This window comes from Hypomesus transpacificus, chromosome 9 (genome assembly GCF_021917145.1).
Source record: "Hypomesus transpacificus isolate Combined female chromosome 9, fHypTra1, whole genome shotgun sequence".
Classification (NCBI taxonomy): Eukaryota; Metazoa; Chordata; class Actinopteri; order Osmeriformes; family Osmeridae; genus Hypomesus; species Hypomesus transpacificus.
The window spans coordinates 14,575,204-14,600,961 of record NC_061068.1 but is presented as its reverse complement, the minus strand read 5'-3'; the positions used below and the strand labels follow the sequence as shown (position 1 = coordinate 14,600,961).

Genomic DNA, 25,758 nt, shown 5'->3' with positions numbered 1-25,758 from the left:
TTATAGAATTCAAGAGAAGAATGTCGGTGATCTGTGTAAATATCAGATGCTATTTTCAACACAAAATCCTTAAAGTTCGTCATTCTAACCGCGTAGTAACGAACGCCAACCAGCATTCTTGCTCCACGACATCGCATTCTGAGGAAATATACCCCAGTATGATTACCAAAGGAAATGTATTTTGTCTAGCAGGTTCAAAGTATTTCACCTGGCTCTTTATACTAATGTATAGGTTCAAAGGCATGCGATTTTAATGCAGTTAGCCTGCGCGTAGGGTGGGTTACTCAAACAGGTCGAAAACAACATCAGCTGTCCTGAGAAGGGACCAAAGGTTCACATGTCTATAGCCTACATAAGACAAGTACTAAAAACGATGTATCAACTATGTATCAACATCAAAAGAAATGTTCTCACCATGAAATCATGTTTTAAGATATGATATATTACTCTTATTGTTTAAGTCAATTAAATGTATGAAAAAATAAAACATAATTATCCCCCAACTACCATGGACTATTTTGTTTTCAGACCTGACCAACCTATACATACACATGTATTGGTATTACATTTCTGCTATTAAATGTACATAATGCTGGAGTAGAAGGGAAGAAACATATGCGGGGGGAGAGCATTTCATGGCAGGCCTTGTTTTCCATTTGATGCAAGTGCAATGCACCCCCTGCTAACACCGACTAGGAAAGTGTTACATGCCTGAAACGTACTGTGGTTACTCATACTAGTGCCCTCAGTGTACAGTAAGAATCATTTGATGCTGGGATATACAGAACAGACAATAGAGGGGGGTGCATCTCACGACAGGCTTAATGCACCCCCTGCTAACACCGACTAGGAAAGTGTTACATGCCTGAAACGTACTGTGGTTACTCATACTAGTGCCCTCAGTGTACAGTAAGAATCATTTGATGCTGGGATATACAGAACAGACAATAGAGGGGGGTGCATCTCACGACAGGCTTAATGCACCCCCTGCTAACACCGACTAGGAAAGTGTTACATGCCTGAAACGTACTGTGGTTACTCATACTAGTGCCCTCAGTGTACAGTAAGAATCATTTGATGCTGGGATATACAGAACAGACAATAGAGGGGGGTGCATCTCACGACAGGCTTAATGCACCCCCTGCTAACACCGACTAGGAAAGTGTTACATGCCTGAAACGTACTGTGGTTACTCATACTAGTGCCCTCAGTGTACAGTAAGAATCATTTTATGCTGGGATATACAGAACAGACAATAGAGGGGGTGCATCTCATGACAGGCTTGTTGTATTCCTTCTTGTCATGAAATGCACCCACCGCTAACTCTGACTAGGAAAGTGTCACATGCCTGAAACTTACTGTGGTTACTCATACTAGTGCCCTCAGTGTACAGTAAAAATCATTTGATGCTGGGATATACATATCAGACAATAGAGCACATAGGCCTACATACATACAAAAAAATAAGTTAAACTGTTCGTGCTAACGGACTCCAAACCATACTCGAGTAGTCGATTTAGACATTATATTGAATATAGTGTAATGGTGTGACTGTAATGTGAAAGCAGACTTGTACACACGTAATGACGTAGTAACTAAATATTTTACTCAGCGTAACTGAATTTAAGCGTGCACATGAGCCACCATTGTAGACGGTGTCTGTAATGCACATCGTTGTGTTGTTATCAGCACCCCCTAGTGGCATATATCATTAATTGTAATAACTGAATGTAGGTAGCTTACATTTACTCATTTAGCAGACACTCTTATCCAGAGCGACTTACAGTAAGTACAGGGACATTCCCCCCAAGGTCAAAGTAGGGTGAAGTGCCTTGCCCAAGGACACAACGTCATTCTAGCGGGGTGGGGAATCGGCAACCGTCTGATTACTAGTCCGACTCCCTCACCGCTCAGCCATCTGACTCCACTGAAATGACTTTGCATTTCGATACTCTGAGTAAATATAGTTGTTAATAATAGTTAATTACTTTCATATGAAGAACCATGTCAATAAATGACACCCTATAATTCCAAATGTACTCTCTGGGTATTATACATATTGGAAACTACAAACTTTCCTGGACAGTAATCTGTTTAAATCACTCAGATATCTTTATCACAACTGAAGTTACATCATTTTAAAGTCGACCTGGGTCAAAAAGTGATATGGGACAAAATCCTTTTGTTCGTAATGACGTTGTGAATGTAAATGTCAGTTTAAGTAAAGGCTACATTAATAACTTCTCAGCAAGTTATTTCATTGATCAGTTGTTATGGGCTGCTGCAGCACTCAAAAGAGCAGGCAAACTAAGCATTTGATTTGACATGGCTTGAAAATCTTGCTAGCTGACATGTCCAAAACCCATTGAAATTAACAGTTTTTCATAAGTAATCATATAATTTTTGTACATTACAATGAAGTTTAGGGTGTTGACTATACAATACATCAAAAATCTCAATTTTGACAGAAAACTATTTTCTATCTTTTATGACTTTTAGCCAACAATGAGCGGCCGTGACATTCAAGGGTTTCCGCAGGACGCCACACATATTTAAAAAATAAAAGTGTATAGCTTGTTCTCCTATTCTAAAATGGCCGCGGGGCAGTTAGTCAACATGACAGTAAACAAAAGCTGCAAGACACCCAATGCAACTGCCACGAGACACTTGCGTAACACTATCCACAGAACAGGAACTGTCATGTACCAGCGGAGGCACTGGCATGTACCACTAGCTACTGTCATGTACCACTAGGTGCCAGTAGAGACACTGGCACACACATACTAGGGAGTCAGGTGGCTGAGCGGTGAGGGAATCGGGCTAGTAATCTGAAGGTCGCCAGTTCGATTACCGGCCGAGTCCTTGGGTAAGGCACTTCACCCTACTTGCCTTGGGGGAATGTCCCTGTGCCTACTGTAAGTTGCTCTGGATAAGAGTGTCTGCTAAATGTAAATGTAATGTAACACAACCACACGCACCCTCCGCCCCTCCCTATCCTTCAGAAGCGTGTGGAGAAGGTGGACCAGTGGTTCTGTTTAGAGACACTCTCTCTAGCTCTAGAGGGCCAGCATGACTCTCCAAGCTCTCATTCCAGTGTCTCTCTACTCTGGCTCACAGGTACTGAAGGGTCAGTGGCCACAGAGGAAACATCCTAATGAAAGACTAGAAAATACTTAGTGTAGAAGTGTACAAGAGCACACATGACTTCCACTCTGCTTTGATTATAATCTCCATCCCACAGGTCATGCCAGAAGATTGTGGCAGATGTGACAGCAGCCAGGGATACTTAATCTTTTTGAAGAGGATGTTCAGGATGAAGTAAACAAATAGCCATGTGCTTGAAGGCCAAAAGGAGGTTTTAGTAGTATGTGGCCAAAATGGTAAGTGCATATAAGGGTTTGTTTACATAAATTTTGGCCTGTTTTCAGCGAAGACACAGAAAGTCAGTGTGAGAAGGATTGTATCCAAGAAGCAATAGATCATTTTCAAAACCATCTTTTATTCAGGACAAGTCAATCATTTATTCAACACAACCATCTTTAATGTGAAAACAGGAGAAAAGTCACAATGATTCATAGATTGTTGTCGTTTCTGTGAGACAAAAAGAACGTAGAAAATAAACTTGGAACAAAGGATCTTCAAGATGTTCAATCAATATAGCGGTCTCTGATTGGCCAGCACTACTCAGTGATAATTTGACTCGTTCAAGGGGGAATGCGTCGCTGCTCTCTGCTCGGAGGTCGAGACGGTGTCTCCGTTGGGTGCGGCAGGGAACCGAAGCAAGCAGAACCATAATGCCAAATCAATTGTTACAATGATGTGTTGTACCGTGTGAATAAAGTATCAAGTAAATACTATACTGAGTCCTCCTGCCTGAACCCTCTTTACGCACCAATACCACTCAAACATCCTCATCACAGCCAAACTGTTCATCCCAAAACTGTGCCAGGCCCTGATAAACACCCAAATTAAAATATATTGTAGTTCTCTTTTCTTTTCCATTCTTTACCAAATGTCATCCAATACCTGTATCAAAACTATTAAAGACCCAAGAGTTCAACATTTTGACCAAAAATGTTTGACCATAATCTTCTTTAAAGAATATTCATTGTTCCTTTCTCGACACATCAGTGTGTTAAACAACCTTTCTAATCACGTCTTCATAACCCTTTACATACATTTCCTTAACCCCCACAAGTTAAAATAAAAAACATTGATTGCTTCAATGTCAATGGATATCACTAGGCACATGTTGAAATAAAATGTAGATATTACTGTAACCCTGTTCTCAACACAAAACCCAAAAGCAACATTTCCAGATAAATTCAATACGTAAACCAAAAATATTCCTTAAACGAACTGACATTTCCGTTTAAACACAACTTTCTATAAAAGTTAATAAAACCCAGGATTGTAATTCTTCAAATGAATATTGCCCTTGTTGCCAACACCGGCATTTACTAATTATCTGACCCAAGAACCGAAATTTAGCAGAGCAATATTATTCAGTATAGAATCAAACTCAATAGAAAATCGGTCTGTACATCATTTCCAAATCAAGAATATGGCAACTCACAATATTTCTGAAGTTTGACAAAGAAACAAACACACATCTGTTTTCAAACCAATACATTTCTCTTTTCAACGTCAAATTCTCTTTCAGATGAGTGAGTCTTTTTATTCAATCATCACTCATTGTGGGCAACTGCACGCAGAATGAGCTTCAACTTCCGCTAGGCTCAAGTGGAGAATTCAGCCAAAGAATTAACATCAGCATTTTCAAAACAGACCATTTCCATATTCAAAAGTAATGCCTTCGGGATGTAATCAGACCAATGTAAAGTCTAACATCAAATATATCACGGTTAACACAAAGTTGTAAAACAATATAACAAGTCAATCGTCTCTCCTCTACCAACAATACCATAACCTTTAATAATTTGAAGAGAATATAACAAATTATCTCCAAGTGTTTCATCCGTGTACGTGTGTCAACATTGTAACCAGTCACCAGTTCGGAACTCATTTAACTTCCGGTCACGAACCCCTCTGGTTTGCAAATGCTCCGCCCCTAATTTCCGGAAAACTTTCAACATGGTAATGACACATCTCCGGACATTCACATCCATTTTGCTCAGCAAAGATTGACCATTCCTAGCAAATCGTGTTGGCCTACAAGTTTTTCAACATGCTCTGCATTGGCTTTGATCAACCATAACTCAGTGCTGTCCCTTGAGACAGAAGCAATACCAACCAAGCCATAACATTCTTCCAAACAAGCCATCTTTGCAAAAGACGTTCTCGGAACCTTCTGTCAGAAGTCCTAAAGGAATTACAAATGTCTGACCTCACGATCGTAGTCTGTTCTCACGCTCCCAGCAAAACCTCATGCGCCTGCACATCCAGCCGCAAAACCGGGCTGCGGATGAATACCCAAGGTCAAGTTTGTTTGCGGAACAGCCAGAAAATCTGAACAGAATCTGTGTGGAAATAGATGAAAAAATTCCCCACACTATTCTGTTCTAATATTTTACTCTGACACCGTTAGTTTCTCTTACTTCTTTAAACTCCCCAAAACATATCTCCCAAATAAAACAAATAATGAACACGTGTTACAAACTCGATAAGCCTATATTTCCTAACTTAAAAAATATATATAATACACAGCTGGTTTATTCTCTCAAGTACACTTTTTACCAAAACTCTCAGGACTAATAGAATTCTATTAGTCCACGTTAATACTCAGAACTATATATGACCACGATGCAAAGAAATTTAAAACAATTGCTCAGAATTTCGCATAATTCGACACAATCCCTTACCCAATTCTTTCAAGGACACACAATGTAACGGGCATCCGTCAGCTCCCACGGGGAGTCGAACTTACCACCTCTGACTTCCCAAGCGCCACCATTACCAACTAGGCCAACGAAAAGCTAGCAATCTGTTGACACGGGTGGCCTTCGAGATACTTGAGTTTCACCACACAACGGCTACAACAACACGTGTGAATTATTACCCTATGTATCCGTCAATACATACCATTTTATGGTACTAACCCAGAATTATTGGCAATAGCCTAAAACACACTAACTATTCAAATCAGTAACCAAAGAATCTCACCGGTTCTTTTGAAGATCCCGCATCAGTCACAAAACGTCCAACGTTGCCCCCCCCCCCAGCCCCGCTGTCTCAAGCATTGAGGGAAATGCGGCTTTTCCGGAGGATCAACTCGCCGAGGGGAGCCGCCTGCTGAACGCCATAAACCGATTGAGGATCCCACACAAGCCTCCAAAAACTGTCATGGATGATTCTAGCGGCTCTGTGTAGATTTGAATATAGTCAAGAGCAGTTTGAGTACAATTTAGTTTGTGGGGAACCGAATAATCTTCTCCTTCCGGTCTACCTGCGAAAAGGTCAACAGACTGGCCATGTGCTTGGAGGCACAGGGGGGGTTCTAGTGACTCCTGTGTGCAAAGGGTCGGTGAATTTGAGTGTGACATCTATTTTGGCAACAAAAAAAAATTATGAAGACCTAGCTAAAGGGCTGTGTTGAAGTGTGAGAAGGGTGTCCTTGGCAAAAAATATCCAAGAAGCTGGATGGACATTAAAAAAGCGTCATTTATTCACGACGAGTCAATCAACAACTGTATTTTGAATGTGAAAACAGGACAAGTCACAATTATGTTTCTCAAGACAATGTCCAATTCAACAACCATGTAGCAGCCACATTGCATTTTCATTTTCACACATTCAACCAATACAGCACTCTTTGAATGTACAGTTTGAGTTTACACTCGCTTTTCGGGACACATGATTGGGGAGCCGTTTTCGGCACCGGCCTTTTTCACAAAGCCCACAGACGGTGACGTGTTCATAGCAGACATCCCCCAATACAAGCACCCCCTCGTCAATACGTGAGACTACGCAACAGCATAAACGGGGGAAAGTGACTTTAAAGCTTATAGTTTTGTCACAAAGCAAACATTTACACCCCACACAGCATGCTGGGAATTAAAGAGACAGTTTAAGCCTCCGTCTCTCTTTTTCAGGTGGACCCGCAGGTCGTTTCGATGCTGATGGGGGTGGCGCTCTGGGGGCCCTGACTGGAGGAGGCCGAGGCGCGCCAAGGGCTACGCCCGCCCGGTCCTCAACTCTCGTCTGCGGTTGGGAAAGTGCGAAGGAGGCCGAGGCGCGCCAAAGACAACGCCCGCCCGCTCCTCACAACGCCGATCTCATCTGTAAGTAAGTGCAGGGGTCGTGAGGCCCTGACTGACTGGAGTAGGCCGAGGCTGAGGTGTGCCAGTCAACGACAGCTACACTTGCCTGCTCCTCACAACTGTCACACCACTGTTACGTACCCCGTAGCTCTAGCGGCCTATGGTAGGTGGCACAGAGACCCGTAACATCAATTTCATGCATTGTAAGGCACAGTGAGGGACAACCAACGATGCAGACAACCAAGGCCACCGTCAAACGTAAATGTTTGATAAAAACACACGGTGAAGGGGTTAGGGAGAAGGGGCTGAGCCGGACCCAAGAAATGAAAGAATATCACAAAACACCCCTGACTGACCTTGCCTGCCTCAAGTCCTCTAGGCTAACAAACTAACTCAAAAATACAGAGGGTGGTCCGCTCAGTTCTCTCTAGTGTGCATAGACAGTATCCTCTACGGGTGGTGTATGCCCATGGGCAGCTGGCTATGACACCCCCCCCTTCTCCCAGGGATCGACAAAACAGTTATACAGAGACTAAACGGTAAACGGAAAACAACTACCCCCACAGTAGTATATACTCACAAGAAACCGTACTATGTATGTAACTGTGTCAATGTGCGAACAAAACGAGGTGTGTGCATGCACGACGTGTTGTGGTGTGTCAAATGGAAAAGCAAAAGAGTCTCTGTTGGGGATCCGACCGGCTGGGCTTTTATACCAGGCAACAGGCATCGGCTGATTGGTTCCTCCACGGTCAGGCAAGACGGGAACACCAAGGAGCGCAATCATAGGGAACACCTGGTAGAATCACAAGGGAGAAACCACAAACGCATACAGGGGAGACCTACATGCGTAACACACACCGGGAAATGACAGTCTGGTGTCATTCGACATGTCGTCTTGACCTGAAGTTAGTTAGTCCGGTGTCCGAAAGGTCCCGGACACGTGTGCAAGCCTCCACACCTCGTCAAGGTCTCGGATCTCGTAGAGGTAAAAAGTGGAAACCAAAGCAATAAATAAAACAAAAGAGAACTATTTAAAAAACGTCCAAGGCTCCCCAGGAGAGGCACAGTGTCACTATCACTTCGCCCCCTCTGGAGCAGCAGCAGCGACAGCGTCTCTCTGCTCCGCCAGCCAAGCCTCGACGCTCTTCCCTCCACAAGACTGGGAGCAAAATGTTGTGGACCCGAAGCGGCTGTGTCCCGTGTCCCGCCGCTTCGGCTGCCCGCACTTGGTGCAAATGAACTGCTTCCTGGTCTTCCGGGGCTTCTCTGGACCACTCGCCTCCTCCGCTTTCCGCTTCCTCCAGGCAGTGGTCCGGGAGCTGGGGACCAAGGAGACCGTCTCTGGAGGAGGAGCACCAGGAGGAGGGGGGACAGCGGGTGGCCAGGCAATGTCCTGGGAGAGAGACGCCGAGGCCAGGGGCATGGCTGGCGGACTGGGCGCTGAGGGGGCGGGCCGTTCCTCCCGGGGAGCCTGGCGTGGTGAGAGGCCCTGTCCCGTCTGGTCGTCGAAGGGAGCCTGCTGGTGTCCCTCCTGATGGTAGTGGAGGGGCCTGGCAGCTGGGAGAGGCGGGGCGGCAAGGCCCGGCCCGGGAGCTGGGACCAGGCCTTGAAGGACTGGCCTCTCCCTCTCCCTCTGACGCACGCAGTACCTGAAACACACATTGTGTCAGTCACATGGACATGTGACAGTGTTTAGAGAGGGCAGTCTCTACATTTCTCTCACCGTTGGGACAGGGTCCTCGGATCTAGCTCAGATCCGGGTGCGCCAGCGGGATACCCCGACCGAGAGGCCGCCATAGTGGCGGAGGACGAGGCGTGCGGCTGAGGCAGAGCGAGGTCCATGTGGACGGTGGGGTCCACGTCCTCCCCTGCCTCTTCGAAGCACTCGTCCTCCACCTCGATGTCCTGGAAGGCAGCCTCATCGTCCGGAACGTCGGGGTCCACACTGGCAGCCTGCAGCACTCTGCCCGTCTGGGAGTACAGGTACTCTACCCCCAGGAGTTCTCCTGTAACGTGAAAACGAGAGGTCAGGAGGAGGAGAGAACATTTAAACACACACACGACAGAGTGCGTTTCAACCACTCACCCGTGTACTCCCTTGGGGCGGTGTGATCCTCAACCAGACTCAAGCCAAGCACCCGTTGGCTGAGCTGGTTAAGAGAGTGCCGCAGGCGGCCACTGTAGGAGAGCAGAGGTTGCTCCCGTCCCCCCACTGCCGCTGCGGCGCGGTTCTCGTTCCACCTCTCCAGTCCATCCAGCAGGAACGCCTGAAAATGGAGAGCATTCGCTCTCGTTCCTAAAGGAGGAAGAGGGGGGAAAAAAGACATCAGCCTGAGAGCAAGACAAAACCAGATCGCACAGACGGTGCAGGTTTTTTCCCCCTCAATTACCTGGGATGAACCGGTTGATGAAGAGGTGGAACGATTTCAGCGATGATGAACCGCGCGCGCAGCGATAAACCGGCAGACTGACTCCGCCCTTGGTCAACCTGCCGGTCTCGGTGTACTGCTGTACACCGGGTGGATCTTGGATGCAGTGGAGGTGACGCCTCTGCTCTCGCCAGATCGCCTGGATGCGGTCGCTGTCCAGAAGGGGGATGCCCAGGGTGTCGCGCCCTCCGTCGCCGTTGAAGGTCTCCAGCAGGTCGATGAGCCGCAGTTCCGTCTCCGCAGCGCCGCGCGTGCGGCAACGGCAGTGGCGGCTCATCTCCTTCTTTGATACCCGACTGGAGACCTCTCCGTCCGTCAGGTCGACTAGCCCCTGCTCCACCTCCAGCTGACTCCGCTTGGCCTCCAGCAATCGGCAGACATCCTCTGCATCCCATTCAAAGATGCAGGAAGACAGCTGCCCCATGAAGGGACCGTATAGCAGGTGGCTCTCGGTGGTGACACCTGATGCGAAGCGTCGCATCAGGTGCCAGATGTCCAGGCGAACCACCAGCCGGTCCCAGGTGTTGAAGAGGGCAGCTGTCTTCGATCCGCCGACACTGGAGCAGCAGTCTCTGTCCACGTACATCAGCTGGGGTGGAGGCACCCCGGCGAGTTGGTACCGCCGCATTAGCCCGGCCGCCATGGCGGACAGGCCCTCTCCCTCAGCGGATGTGAGGACGCTGATGAGGACCTGCCCGTGCTCGTTACCAATGTTGGTAGCACAGGCGGCCGTGTTGGCGGCGGTACCGGCGAGCTTCCTGGTCACCTGGGAGACAAGGGAGGAGAGAGAGGCTAAGTTCCATGCCTTCAAACAACAATGTGTGGAGAGAATCAGACAGACTGCTAAGTAGAGCCAGTGAACACACGTTACCTTCTTCGTTGAGTCCATCTTCAAGATGGACCCAAACACAGAGGTGACCCTGGCCTTCACCTCGTCCAGCCGCGACAGGACGTCCATGCAGTAGACTGTCAGCAGCCAGACGGGTGTGGGCACCGGGGGCATGGCTGGTGGTGGTGGAAACTGCCGCCGTCCGGTGCCCACGGCCAGAAAGGGCTCGCACTCGCCGAGGTACTGCATCGCGCGCCGCATCCAGGCTTCACTGTGGCTCTCGCACAGCTTGGTGTAGAGCTGAGTGGCGCTGTTCCCCAAAGCGCGCTCCCTCAGCATGGAGACGACCCGCAGGTCGCAGGACAACCTGAAAAGGTAGAGTGAAGCAGAGAGGAAAAGAGCAGAGGCTTAATACTTGGATGTCATGATGTCATTTAATATTTTTGGAGAAACAACATGGACAGGACAGCTGGAAATAGGCACCAGTGTGCCGCGTCCAGCTGCCTCACGATGCCCTGCGACCATGCCACAACCTTCTTCGTACACAGAGAGCATGCAAGGTACTCAGTGGCCATGAGATACCAGGCATCGATGTCTAAGACTTTCCGGATAGTCTTGGTGTACACCCCAGCCTTATGCAGTTTGCCTTGGCAGGCAGGCTGGGGGCATGTCAGCTTGAATGCCCATAAGCGAACGGGCATCCAGAGGAACAGCCGACAAGCGAAGAAGGCGTCTGGCGATGCGGGTGGCTGGCTGTGGACCGGCCGGGGCTGCGGAGGCTCGTACCAGAGCTGGAGATCTGGCCGAACCTCCGCTTTGTTGTTCCTCCAGACGAAGAGCACCCGGCCGATCCACTCCTGCTGGCCAGTGCTGAGCTTGCCCCGCCAGCCACGGGGACACAACTGTGTGAGAGATTGAAAGAAATTGAGTTCAAGTGCTAAACTTTTAATGAGCGATGTTCAAAAATAGCACACAACCATCACCGATCATTTACCTCAGCACTGTCCCTTGGCTCCAGGAGGAGGGGGGCTGTGCGGGGGCGAGCCCTTCCCTCCCTTGACGGGGCTGGGGACGCCCGTGGCGGGGGCGGGGCTGGAGACGCCCGTGGCGGAGGGGGGGCTGGAGACGCCCGTGGCGGAGGGGGGGCTGGGGACGCCCGTGGCGGAGGGGGGGCTGGGGACGCCCGTGGCGGAGGGGGGGCTGGGGACGCCCGTGGCAAAGGGGGGGCTGGGGACGCCCGTGGCGGAGGGGGGGCTGGGGACGCCCGTGGCGGAAGGGGGGCTGGGGACGCCCGTGGCGGAAGGGGGGCTGGGGACGCCCGTGGCGGAGGCGGGGCTGGGGACCCCCGTGGCGGAGGCGGGGCTGGGGACGCCCGTGGCGGAGGCGGGGCTGGGGACGCCCGTGGCGGAGGGGGGGCTGGGGACGCCCGTGGCGGAGGCGGGGCTGGGGACGCCCGTGGCGGAGGGGGGGCTGGGGACGCCCGTGGCGGAGGGGGGGCTGGGGACGCCCGTGGCTGAGGCGGGGCTGGGGACGCCCCTGGCGGAGGCGGGGCTGGGGACGCCCGTGGCGGAGGCGGGGCTGGGGACGCCCGTGGCGGAGGCGGGGCTGGGGACACCCGTGGAGGAGAGGCTCCTCTCTCCCTCGTTGGGGATGGGGACACCCCATCACCCACTGAAGGCCGAGGCGCGTGGACCTGTAGGCTCAAGGCTTTTCCCAATGGAAAGAAAATGAAGTTAAAAAAGCTATTCAACACCAAAACAGTCCCTGAAATGTGAGGAAGGGTGCATGCGTGTTCTCGTAATTATGTAAAACACGTGATCAAGGGAGGGGGGTAAAGGTAGACTAAATAAGTAAAGCGCGCACACACATGCTACGATAAGGCAGACGCAATATTGAAATAGTCCCAACCTTATACCGTCCTTGTGCGTGAATGTGTTTGAGGGAGAAAAATATGTTGCACGGTTTAATATAGACAACAACGACTCAAGAGAAATAACTTTAAGGCTGGAAACCAAGTGTTATACTTACAGTTTTCGTATTCGTCAACGAGTTTGGCCAGCTCTGCGTCCGTAGGGTCTTGGTGCAGCAGAGTTGGCCGCTGAGGAGACGCCGCTAAGAGAGTATGGGGAGAAGACGGCTTGAGACAGAGGTCGTTTTCCACTTTAACCACAACATGGTCCATCAATAGCTCACCTGGTGCCGCTGCAGGCTTGATGACTCCGAGCATGTTGGCCTGCAGCGCCTGGGGACTCAAAGTGGTCGGCTGCCCCAGGTGCTGAGAGACGACCGAGCCATGGAGCCTGTAAAACACACAAAGGGAAGAAGACAGTTTAACTCCATATGGAGGAGGAGGCACACGTCAGAACCCTGTTTGTGGAGACGACAACACATCCTACCCCTTTTTTCTGGGCTGGCTCGTGGGGGGCGGCCTGCCAGCAGAGAAAGTGGGGTCGCTGCTGGTGCTGGCCACGGCCGATGACGTGGCTGTGTCAGACCCCAGCCTGGCCGCCCGCGCCCGGTCGTCTCTCTCCTTGATGTAATTGACGGCAGCCTCCATCTGAGTCCCCGGCCGCGGCGTCTGTCTCCTCAGCCAGTTGACGAATCTGAAAAAGACAGTCAGGGAGTTAGACCTAAGAGTCCGATGCGGTCAGAGCGTCGCATTTTCAGGGGCAAACGGCCTTACCCGACTCGCCCTTTCTCCTTGGAGTCGTACAGGTCCTGGACCAGCTCCTTCCTGTAGTCCCCAAAGCCAACAAGGAGTCCGCCGCCCTCCCTCGCCACGCGACACGCCTCGTGGAACCTGCGGAAGAAAAGGTTTAGTTTCCGTTTTAGTTCAGTTTCAAGAACAACAACAACAACGCCGATTCTCATCAGACTCACTTGAGCGCCTGCACGATCTCGGGGAAGGCGTGCGCGTAGCGAGAAAGGGCGTCCTTGTTGGCCATCAGGGGGGACTGGGAGCTGGTCCTCTCCCGCTCCCTCAGGTGGGAGTTGAGGAGCAGGAGGGTGTAGCCCACGTCGTTCTCCAGCAGCCACTTGAAGGGACGACCCCGGTACTTACCGAACTGAAGCCGGTGCTGGCTCAGCACTAGCAGGTCCGTACCGGGGTCTCCCCCCTGGGAGACGACGTGGGCTTGCGCCTCGGCCTCCGCCTCCTCCGCCGTCAGGACCCCGGGTCCCGGCGGCGCCTTGGGGACACTCAGGGCCTCGGGAGTGGCCCTGAGTATCAGATTCCCATTTGGAGCCTTTAGAAAGGTAGGATATTCCATCTAGAAGAGACAAAAACAGTGACCCTTTTTCAGCTGTCAATTAAAATGTCATCTTTTGCCACCGTCGATCCCATGGTCGCCGGTTTGATTCCAGTTGCTAGGTATTGAACTCCAAAAGGTTCAATCGGATCATCTAGCCGGCTATCATCGCTCCAAAGGCCAGTGAAAGGGTTTCTCTGTGCACCCACGGTTGTTAAAGGGAGCGAGTGACGCTAGAAAAGCCAATGCAAGATAACGGGGGTGCTCGCTTTGCACACAAATGCCAACTTTAACAGCAACCTAGATTAAAATCAGACCATCTGGCCGTCTTCGCAATCGTCGTACCTTTAAAACGCTGCCCTCCTTTTAGATTTTTCGTGGAGATTTGACCCCGGTACGAAATTAGAAAAATAATCAGCCGCGGAGGCGATACGGCTGCAGAAATCGTCAACGGAGGCTAGCGGGGCCCTGACGTAACAAACAAATCAAACTTTTAACAGCCACCTACATTACAATCTCACCCCCTGGCCGTCTTTGCAGTCGTCATATCTTATCAAAACTGCCCTCCTCCTGTTTTTTTGTGTACAATAGACCGAGCTATAAAATGATGAAATGACTGACGCGTTTAAGCATGGCTGCCGACTATGGCTACGCGGGCACACGGGCAACCCACAATCGCTCAATTTAGTAAGACTTACGAGACCCGAATCCAAATTCCGAGATGACAGTTTATTTCCAAATCGCTTTCTCAACAAGGCACAATGGTTGTGAATCTTTTGGGGTGGTAATTTTTGATTGCTTCAAACTAATGAGCCGAGCATCTTTAACGGCTCAAACTCAGGCTACAGCTACAAAAGACGCCGGTTTCGCTAACCACAACTCATATGTTTAAAACAAAGTATAGAATTAGGTAGGACTCACGGTAATTCTTATGTCGTAGTCTCTTTCGTGAAAGTATCAAAGTCAAGTCTAGAATAAAATTCGATATGGCCGCTGCTCTTAATATTCGTAACGGTGAGTTGTGATTGGCCGCTCAATTTAAAGTCCCAAACCTGACTTGAATTAGTTTAATTAGTCAAGCGGGGCTAAAGCGGTTCCATAAAGGCCAATTTCAGCTCACGCACTCAAGCATCATCATTTGAAATCACAAACTACCATACGTTGAATGTGGCTATAGTGTGTATCAAATCATTGTTTGTCATTGTTTGATGCATTAGGCTAAATGTTGTAGCCTTCGTAGGCTAATTAAGTTGATTTTCTATAAATGTAGCCTACATATTGAACTGATGAGAATAAAAAAATGAGATGATTAGGTGATGAGGTTTTTTGGGAGGAAGTGGCGTTGAAGATGTCAACAGAGTATGTGCTCGAAGGCAAAAGGAGGTTTTAGTGACCAATGTGTCCAAATGGTGTAGTGGAAATGAACCAGAAGGAACTTTGAACAATAATAGAGCCGAAGAGCAGAGAGTCTTTCTCAAGTCTAAGAGTGGCTTGATGGTCTTTATTCAGGCACTGGCAGTCGTATGCAGACAAACACCGGATCAAAAAGCAACGATCATGCCCCAAACATCTTATTATATAGGCAGAGTATTATAACACGCACCCCTCTACTGAAAGACATGATTGCGCAATATAGAACCTTCTAGAAGGTAGGGATGGGCGAACGATGCCTTGTGAGGCTTTGGTGGTTTCTTTCGGATTGTGCCGGCCCAAAGAGCCGGACTATCGGCGCATTGAAAATGAGCAGCGTCATCTAGCAGCCGTTTAAACTGGCTGAATGAGGCGTAGTGGTTTTCTCCGACGGTAAACTACCCTACGTTAGTTAATATTTTAATTAAGGCTACATGTGTTCATTTTGATCTGATATTAGTGCTCACACATTAAAATGTTGTGATACATCTGTAGGCCGTTAGAATTATGTCATTTTCTCACAGTTAAAGTTAAAGAATATCGTACGAGGGTCCCTGCACTGGGGCGCGTGTTCCCCAAAGTTCAGATTTTGGGAGTAGGGGGTACCTGCAGACCCCAGAGACGCCGGAAACGCCGGAGAGCCGGAGAGTTAAAGTTTCAGGACCGCAGTTCTAGGACCCTCGTTTTATCTGACAGCGCCACGTAGCGAATGGGATAAACATGGACACAAGATATTATTTTCCTGCAGTAGTGAATATTGTAGGATTACGGCTCAGAACTATGGAGGATTATAGGGGCCAAAACTAAATAAATAAATACTTGGATAAATAAATAATTATATAACACAAAGCTTAAATAAATGACACAAAATATATAAATGTTATATGTATTTGTGTGTATATATATACATGTTTACTTTTTCATTTGTTTACATTTATTCATTTATACTTACATTCATTCATTTATACTTATATTTATTTATTTATACTTACTTTTATTTATTTATACTTACATTTATGTATTTATACTTACATTTATCCACGGTGAAACTTCCTGCAGCAAAATCTGTCGTCCCCCCGTCTATGGAAGCAGATCGTGACCACAATTCAAATGAATATGCATTTCCAGAAATGCATTTTCATTTTAAGAATGTGGCTGCATTATTTGACTCATAAATAAAATTAGTAATCAATCATCCTATTTGCATTTGCATTTTCTTCCTCAAGATTGCACATGTTATGCCTTAATAATTAAAAAAACAGAGCGGACATTGCATTTTCATTTTCATGTTCTGCCCGCAAAGAACTGCCCATAATTCGAAAACGAAAATGCATTCTGAGCAGCGCAGCAGAGTGACGTCAGTAGCCGCTCTTCTTCAGCTCCCTGCTGACCGAGCTACCTATCTTGTTCGGTAGGGGGCGGTGTGCACATACGCATTGCATTACATTGCAAATGTGCCGTGAAATTGATTGAATTGCTGGGTCTTTAGAGGACGCATCACAGATCATGGCGCTCCCTCAAATTGTGCAGACACTGGTAGAATTAGCTGAGCTGGTAGAAACTAATAATATATCTGAGTCTGATGCCCGTGACCGAGTAGAACAAGTCACAGAGAGCTTGGCTGCATACTCTGCCGTCACAGAAGTACACATTAATGAGGTTGCCATAGTAAACCTCTCTTCAGTCCTGGAACGGCTGGATGCTGTGGAGCCTCAAATGGGACGGGGACGACCAACCATCCACATCCCGTTCGAGTCCATCGAAAACTATTTATTAAATGGTCTACCTTTCCCTGTGAAAGCAAGCTGTTTCACCTTTGGTCTAGTTCAGACAAAATCTGAATTTCCGCAATCTGAATTTGAATTTCTGCAATCTGAATTTCAAGAATCTGAATTTTTAAGAATCTGAATTCCTGCAATCTGAATTTCTGCAATCAAAATAATTCAGTTTTATTAAATTGGGCATACAAATAATTCAGATATTATATATTCAACAGCAAAATATTTCAGTTTTATGAAATTCGACATACAAATATTTCAGATCTTTCATATTCAAATTCAGATACTTTTGTCAGCTTTCTAGCTCCATAAATCCGTTACTTTGCATCCTCCGACGGATGGTCTGGTGGCCTACGCCGACCAGCTCCGCTATGTCCTTTATTTTTAAACCATTTAATAAATAGTTTTCGATGGACTCGAATGGGATGTGGATGGTTGGTCGTCCCTGTCCCATTTGAGGCTCCACAGCATCCAGCCGTTCCAGGACTGAAGAGAGGTTTACTATGGCAACCTCATTAATGTGTACGTCTGTGACGGCAGAGTATGCAGCCAAGCTCTCTGTGACTTGTTCTACTCGGTCACGGGCATCAGACTCAGATATATTATTAGTTTCTACCAGCTGAGCTAATTCTATCAGTGTCTGAACAATTTGAGGGAGCGCCATGATCTGTGATGCGTCCTCTAAAGACCCGGCAATTCAATCAATTTCACGGCACATTTGCCATGTAATGCAATGCGTATGTGCACACCGCCCCCTACCGAACAAGATGGGTTGCTCGGTCAGCAGGGAGCTGAAGAAGAGCGGCTACTGACGTCACTCTGCTGCGCCGCTCAGAATGCATTTTCGTTTTCGAATTATGGGCAGTTCTTTGCGGGCAGAACATGAAAATGAAAATGCAATGTCCGCTCTGTTTTTTTTTGATTATGGCATAACATGTGCAGTCTTGAGGAAGAAAATGCAAATGCAAATAGGATGATTGATTACTAATTTTATTTATGAGTCAAATAATGCAGCCACATTCTTAAAATGAAAATGCATTTCTGGAAATGCATTTGAATTTGAATTGTGGTCACGATTTTGCAGCCACGTTCTGAAAATGAAAATGCATTTCTGGTAATGCATTTGAATTTGAATTGTGGTCACAATTTTGCAGCCACGTTCTTGAAAAGGAAAATGCATTTCTGGAAATGCATTTTCATTTGAATTGTGGTCACGATTTTGCAGCCACGTTCTTAAAATGAAAATGCATTTCTGGTAATGCATTTGAATTTGAATTGTGGTCACGATTTTGCAGCCACGTTCTTGAAAAGGAAAATGCATTTCTGGAAATGCATTTTCATTTGAATTGTGGTCACGATTTTGCAGCCACGTTCTTAAAATGAAAATGCATTTCTGGAAATGCATTTTCATTTTCAAATTTTACATTTCTAATTGAATTTTGGTATCTATTTGCTGGGGCATATTTTGAAAATTAAATTTCAAATGTCTTTTTCGTTTTCATTTTAATTAAGTGAAAGAATGAGCAGTCTTAAGGAAGAAAATTAAAATGCAAATAGGATGATTGATTACTAATTTCATTTATGAGTCAAATAATGCAGCCACATTCTTAAAATGAAAATGCATTTCTGGAAATGCATTTTCATTTGAATTTTGGTCACGATTTGCTTCCATACCCGTCACCAAGTCAGGGGGCGGGTCAAAGCCTCTGATTGGTGAATGAACAGTATTACACACCAGGCAGGCTCAACCAGGCGATCAAGCTCTCTTCAAGCTAGAGGGATCCTCTATCGCCTCACTCTACAGCTGCTAGGGGTGTGCGACACTGCACGATGTGGTATAGATCCGATACCAAGGAGTAAATACAGGGCCAGTATTGCCAATACCGATACTTTGGGCTTAGAAAAGCAGTGGAGGGGCAAAGTGAGTTTGAGCAAGTTAGACGGTGTTTGCACAACCACTATGATGTAAAGGGAGTTGTGTACTCAGTGTGGAATGAAACTTAAGTATCGATCTTATCACGCTATCAATCAGGCTATTGATACCAACGTTGGTATCGATAGTTGCCGGGTTTCCCAACCCGGCCACTGTCGGTCTTAAGATCGATATAACCACCCCTATGCTGTATCATCTCGTTGAGGATCGTGAACAAATTTTCATCGATGTCTGTGTCAGTTAGGGCCAATATCATTCCTATAATTTCAGCGAAGCTCTCAATATGATGTAAAAAAAAAGTGAACTGGCAAGTGCCTCCATCTCTTCAGCTTCCGCCAACATCTCGACCACTGTAGCATTCAATATTTCATTCATTGAATCCGCACAAGGTGCTGCCACCTTGGAATAGTCAAAAGCAGTAGATTCAAGTTGAACCACCAATCAGAGGCTTTGACCCGCCCCCTGACTTTGTGACGGGGGGACGACAGATTTATTTTGCTGCAGGAAGTTTCACCGTGGATAAATGTAAGTATAAATAAATAAATGTAAGTATAAATAAATAAATGTAAGTATAAATGAATAAATGTAAACACATGAAAACGTAAACATATATATACACACAAATACATGTAACATTTATATATTTTGTGTCATTTATTTATGCTTTATGTTATATAATTATTCATTTATCCAAGTATTTATTTATTTAGTTTTGGCCCTTATAATCCTCCATACAGAACAAGATGGACTACAATCAGAGTGTAAGTAGCTAATGTGAATCGTGTATGGTTATGTATAAAACAAATCTGGTGTCTTGAATTGGACAATGTTAGCTAGCTAACTTCAACTTTGCTGTCGAAATCATTTCAAGACACTGGAGTGGTTTTCACCATCAAACAAACTACTTGACTAGCTAGAGCTAACATTCAGTAGTTATAGCACTAGCTAGCTAGCTCTACACACACAGCTTCCTTAAAAACAAACTGTAAATTGTTACTCTGTTTATTTGTTTAATGAAACAGTAGTGCGATGTAGCTTATCAAGTATTAAACAAGTAAACAATTCTGGTACAATTATCTGTTCACTTATGATAATTTTCTGCAACACAAACTTTTAGACTATTTGTTTTGTTTTATTGAAACCATAGTGCGATTTTGGCAAGCCCAACTACTGTAGGTGTCTCATGATAAAGCCAGCACATTAATAAAACTTGAAATAAATGATATGTTAAAAGTAAGTGAATTCGATCTGTCAGTTAAACGAAATCTGCAGCCTACTGTCTTAAAAATTAACCACATAATTTTTGTAGGCCATCATATAGGCTAAGGCCTGAGTATGCTGAGGAATCTGTCCCTGCAGGATGCAGAAAAGGTCTTCATCTCTGGACCAGTTTATCATCGGAGATGTGGTATTGTTCAATGTTACTGATAACAGTTGATTGACATGTATGTTTAACCAACAGGAAGCCGTATGTTGATTGGCTTGGGACAAATAGGATGAGGGAGTGAATGTGGGGTGCGGGGGTCAGATATGGAATGGGCAACTGATTAAACATGTCAACCTTAGTACACAGTCTGTCTCACGCGCATTATTAAAAGTATTATTTAGCCTAGCGTAGGCCTATTCATATCTAAGACAGCTAAGCCACCTTGCTCAATAGCGTTTCTTATAACTGCTTTACTGAGGTAATGGGTTTTATTTCTCCATACAAAGTTATACAGTAACTTACCAATTTCCTTAATGATTGTACGAGGCATATCGAAAGAGAGTGAAACGTAGACAGATCTTGAGATACCTTCTGCTTTTGATAACAACACTCTACCATCCAATGATGTTGTTGTCTCTTAACAACCATAGATTGAATCTTTTCTTAATTTTTTCAATTGTATTATCAACATTTAAATATTAACGCATAAATGAGAACTACCTTAATAGCATCCATGCATAGAGTTAATATCACTAAGTAAGCTACTTTTGTCTTCCATGATGGCGTCCCCATTCATTTCTAAGTGCTCAGTAAAGCAGTGAGGCAAGCGAGAGCGCGAAACTGGACCGCGCCATCTTTCCACTTCAGACTCTTCCGGTTTATCCTTAAACAGTGGCTGTTTATCAATTCGAAAAACGCTGAGAACGCAAGTACAATCTTTTGAAAAACGTTCTTGCAAGCGTCCTTGCGAGAATGGTCTTGCAAGTCCGCAAGGACTTCTGGGAAATCAGAAGCGTTCTCGCTGGCCAAGTCACCATCCAATGCATCCTCGATAAAAGGGGCGGAGCAGGAACATTTCTGGGTATTTTTGGCGTTCTTGGTGACTTGTGTTCTTTGGAATGGAACCGTACTTGGGCAACGAAACACAAGAACGGAAAAAAACGTGGATTGATAAACGGCCAGTGGCTCCCTTTTTCCAAGCTCTGAGACTCGGCGTGCACGCTTGCAACTAGCTGTACAAGTCATACTTTGCGACAACCAGTCGCGAGCATAACGTGTGAGCTAAGGCATTAGAGAACACAGTTTACTTTCCTACAAGAAACTCACTCAGGCGCCTCTGACGCCACATTCTGGTCAAGTCAGTGGCGAGACAAGATTTTGTTCAGCCATGGTACAAATAAATCTGCTGGAGTTGCGATTTGTTTTAATAGGAACCCTGGAAAAGTGGTTACTCACAAAGCTGATAGACGGTCATTGGTTGGTAGTTATCATCAGTATAGAAGGCTCTTTCCTTATTTTGTTAAACGTATATGGTTATAACAATAATACAGAAAATATAACGTTATTGCACGGGATTACTGATGTTGTTACTCTCTATAAGGATCTGTATCACAGAGATTTGGTTTTGATGGGTGGAGATTTTAATATAGCGCCAGATGACTGGCTTGACTATAATCATTATAATCTAACATTTCAAAGGTTTGTTAATACCCATTTACTTATTGATATTTGGAGAAGTAAAAACCAGGGTCATAGACAGTTCTCATGGATAAAACCTAATGGGAGTTGCAAGTCTAGAGTTGATTTATGGTTATTGACACCTGAAATTGTACAATGTGTATCACAGGTGTCAATATCAAGTGTACCTTTAACGGATCACTGTTTAGTACGACTTGATCTGGAACCACTAACTGGTTTTGATAAGCGGAATGTCTATTGGAAATTTAATGCGGACCTTTTAAAAAGTATTGAGTATTGTGACACAATCAAAAATTTGATATTAGATATTCGATTTGATTCATCAATTGGAAGCTATGGCAATTGGGAATTCTTTAAGTATAGGGTGAGACAATTTTCCATCCAATTTGGGAAAAAGAGAAATAAAGAAAGGAAGGCGTGTGAACTCAAACTGATCCAAGACATTGATGAATGCTGTAAGGAGAAGTTAATGTCGGAAGTAGAGAGAAATAAATGCATAAATCTACAATCTAAATTCAATGAGCTATATCTGAATAGAGCGCAATGGATTTTGTAAGGTCAAGACCAAGATGGTTAGAAGAAACACTTTCTAACAATTTCTGTAGATTTAGAAAAAAGAAAACAAGAAAGGAATGCTGTAAATGTTCTCATGATAAATGACGTGGAATGTACAGATCTTAGATTAATACCTGAGGAGGAGACACAGATGCCTACAATGAGACAAGGATTAATAACATTACTTCCTAAACCTGGTAAGGATAAAAGATGCATAGATAACCTTAGACCTATAACCTTACTTAACAGAGACGTGCACACGCTATGGCTAAGGTTGCCCGGGCAACTGCCCGTTTGCCCTCCTCGAGTCAAAGTGCCCCTGTGGAAAATAAATAAATAATAGTGAATTTAAACAGCTGTAGAATTTCATGTAGACCTAGATTTAAAAAATCGCCACCCAAAACATTTCATAAAGTAGCCTTATTCACTTCCAATCGATAAGCCTATGGGCAACGAGAGTGGAAGTCACAAGGGGGAGAGGGGTATGCCCCCTGTTTACTCCTCGGTAGCTACTGCACGCGACCGCCACCTGAACCTGCATTTTCTTACACTTAAGAGACGGTCACGGTTGTTTTATTCTGTGTCGATAAAAAACTGCTTTGCCGTTGTCAGAAAAGGTGAGTTTTAAGTTGTAGAAATGTATAAGAAACAAACAATCATCATCAAGTTTTATGAAATCAATTCAAATCTTCATAAATCCAGGCTCAGTTTGCCACGTTTAGCCTAAATAATCAGACGGCTAGCTTGCCTACCAGCCGACCATCCCGTTATCACATGCTAATTTTTTGGTAGGAAAACTAAGCTACATGTCCGTTGATGGTTAGTTGATAACATTTTGTTTTAACAATAAGAATAAATGATGGAAGTAAGGCATTACATGAATTATTATCATTAGTAGGCAGGCAATTTCTTTTTCAGGCCAGAGCAACTGCCCTTCAAAATTCCTGTGCACATCCCTGTTACTTAATGTTGATTATTAAAAGACATTTACCCGTGTCATTGCCAATAGGTTAAAATAGGGTATGTCACAAATTATTAGTAAATCGCAATCGGGCTTCCTACAAGGGCGATCTATTCATAACAACATAAGATTCGTTTTAGATTCGTTAGACTATAGGGACAAAATTGAAGATGGGGTTTTAATCTGTTTTTAGACTATTGTAAAGCATTTGACAGGGTGGAACATCCTTTTATTTTGAAAGCATTGGAACATTTTGGTTTTGGTGAACATTTTCAGAAGGTGATTGGAATGTTGTATGATGATATAAATACTTCAGTACTATTAACACTGGATGCATGCAAAAGATTTGAGGTGAGGAGGGGAATTAGGCAGGGGTGCCAAGCCTCACCTCTTCTCTTCATTATGGCTACAGAACTATTGGCAATTTGGATAAAGCAAAATGACAATATTCAACAATTGAATGTACTGGGAAGTTCATTGGTTATAAGTCAGCTGGCAGATGACACAACCCTTTTCCTTGAGAATGCTGCACAGATTCCAACATCTTTGGAAGCCATTTCGGTCTTCTCAAAGGCTTCAGGGCTATGCCTACATTTGAAAAAATGCAAACTAATGGCAATTGTTGGAGAAATTGAAGATGTAACACATTTATCCTGTATAAGAATGATTCTGTGTTCAGCATTCCTTGTGTGTAGAGAGAAGCCTACCCCCAAATCTGGACTTTGGGTAACATGAGGCATACGTAAACAAGGTGACCTGGGCTGACCACTCTCTCTTACTGGAGAGGCCATAAAAGATGTCTGGCCTTATCTGTGTTGGGTGAATCATGTGGTCAAGCTTACAGGGGTCAAAAGGCACACACACGCACACACTAAAACACGCACGCACACACGCGCGCGCCAGGTCTATGCAAGGAGCCAATGAAGACTAGCAATGGAACATTTGCATGCCTTTGTCTTAAACCACTGACTGTAAAGAGCGGTTCTGCTTAAATAGCTAGCTAGCGCAACATGCTAGCGGACAAACTTTCAGCACAATGGGGTGTGATGTTTTGTCTCCTTGTGGGCCGGCCACAAGCAATAAAGCTTTCTTAAACTTGTTCACCGACTGACTGTGCAATGCTTGATAGATTAATACTTCTGACACAATACATGATACACCATTTACAGCTATACATAACATACCTATTAAGAATGAAGTAAAATGTTTGGGAATTAATATTCCTAAGGATTTAGATCATAGGACAACATCCAATATTGAAAGTAATTTAAAGAAGAATAGGACAATTCTGAATACATGGTTACAAAGGGACTTATCTATATTCGGTAGGATACTATTATCTAAGATGGAAGGCCTTTCGAGACTCATTTATCCAGCGTACTCTTTGGCTGTCCCTGATGGAATGATCAAAACAATTAACCAAATTATTTTAGTTTTATTTGGAAGAATAAACATCATTACATTCGAAAGAATGATATTATTAAATCGGTGGAAGAGGGACTTTGACCCAATGAATGGCACATTAAAATTGAAATGGTTACAGAGCTTTGTAAAACAATATGAGAGTGTCTGGTTCAACCTATCTTCAAAAATCTTTATGGATTTCGGAGGTATAGAATCTTTGCTCAAATGTGACTTTGATATCCTAAAACTCCAACTCAAGTTGTCAGATTTTCACCAACAAGTCCTGCGTTATTGGAGACTAATATACTGTAGGGCTGTTTTGGCAGCCCCTTTGTCACTGGTCACCCAGACACTCGTCTGGGACAGTTGTTGATTTGCATTAATGCTAAAATGACAATCACACCTTAATGACACACCTCTGGAGAGGTGGTCTCAACAGTTGAAGAGGAAGGTGGACAGAGGAAGACTCTGAAATTATCATTAAAAGTTGTGTTATTGAAAATAAGGTTCTAAACAGCTTTTAATGTCATGTTTGATATGCTTTTGTTTCTTATTTTATGTATTACATGCTAGTAACAAGGGAATATGTTAAACATGTGTTTAACATATTCCCTTGTCTTGCAAGGGCACCACTTGGTCTACTGCAGCCTTGATTAATGCTCCAATTTGAATTTGTATCCGTTAGACAACTTTTCGTTCATGTGACCGGTGTCCCCATTTTACTCAGGTTTGGGTGTATAGTACGTTTTTTTGGAGTCAGATGGCTGAGCGGTGAGGGAGTCGGGCTAGTAATCAGAAGGTTGCCGGATCGATTCCCCGCCGTGCCAAAATTACGTTGTGTTCTTGGGCAAGGCACTTCACCCTACTTGCCTCGGGGGGAATGTCCCTGTACTTACTGTAAGTCGCTCTGGATAAGAGCGTCTGCTAAATATGTAAATGTATATAGGAAGACGTTTTACCAATCACTTCGAGTTTTGTTTACGATACAGCTCCGGTGCGTTAGGCGCCTAGTCTTCATTGTGAATACCTTTGTTAACCATTGCTCTGAAGATATGTTTTGTATTTGATAATATCTCATTATCA

General features: G+C 45.2%; 1 protein-coding gene across 1 annotated transcript in view; it reads right to left on the bottom strand.

Annotated features, from left to right (window-relative positions):
* LOC124471292 (NACHT, LRR and PYD domains-containing protein 12-like) overlaps positions 1 to 25,758 on the bottom strand; it is a 1,476,309-nt gene that overhangs the window by 1,303,130 nt on the left and 147,421 nt on the right. The gene's annotated exons all lie outside the window — the stretch shown is intronic.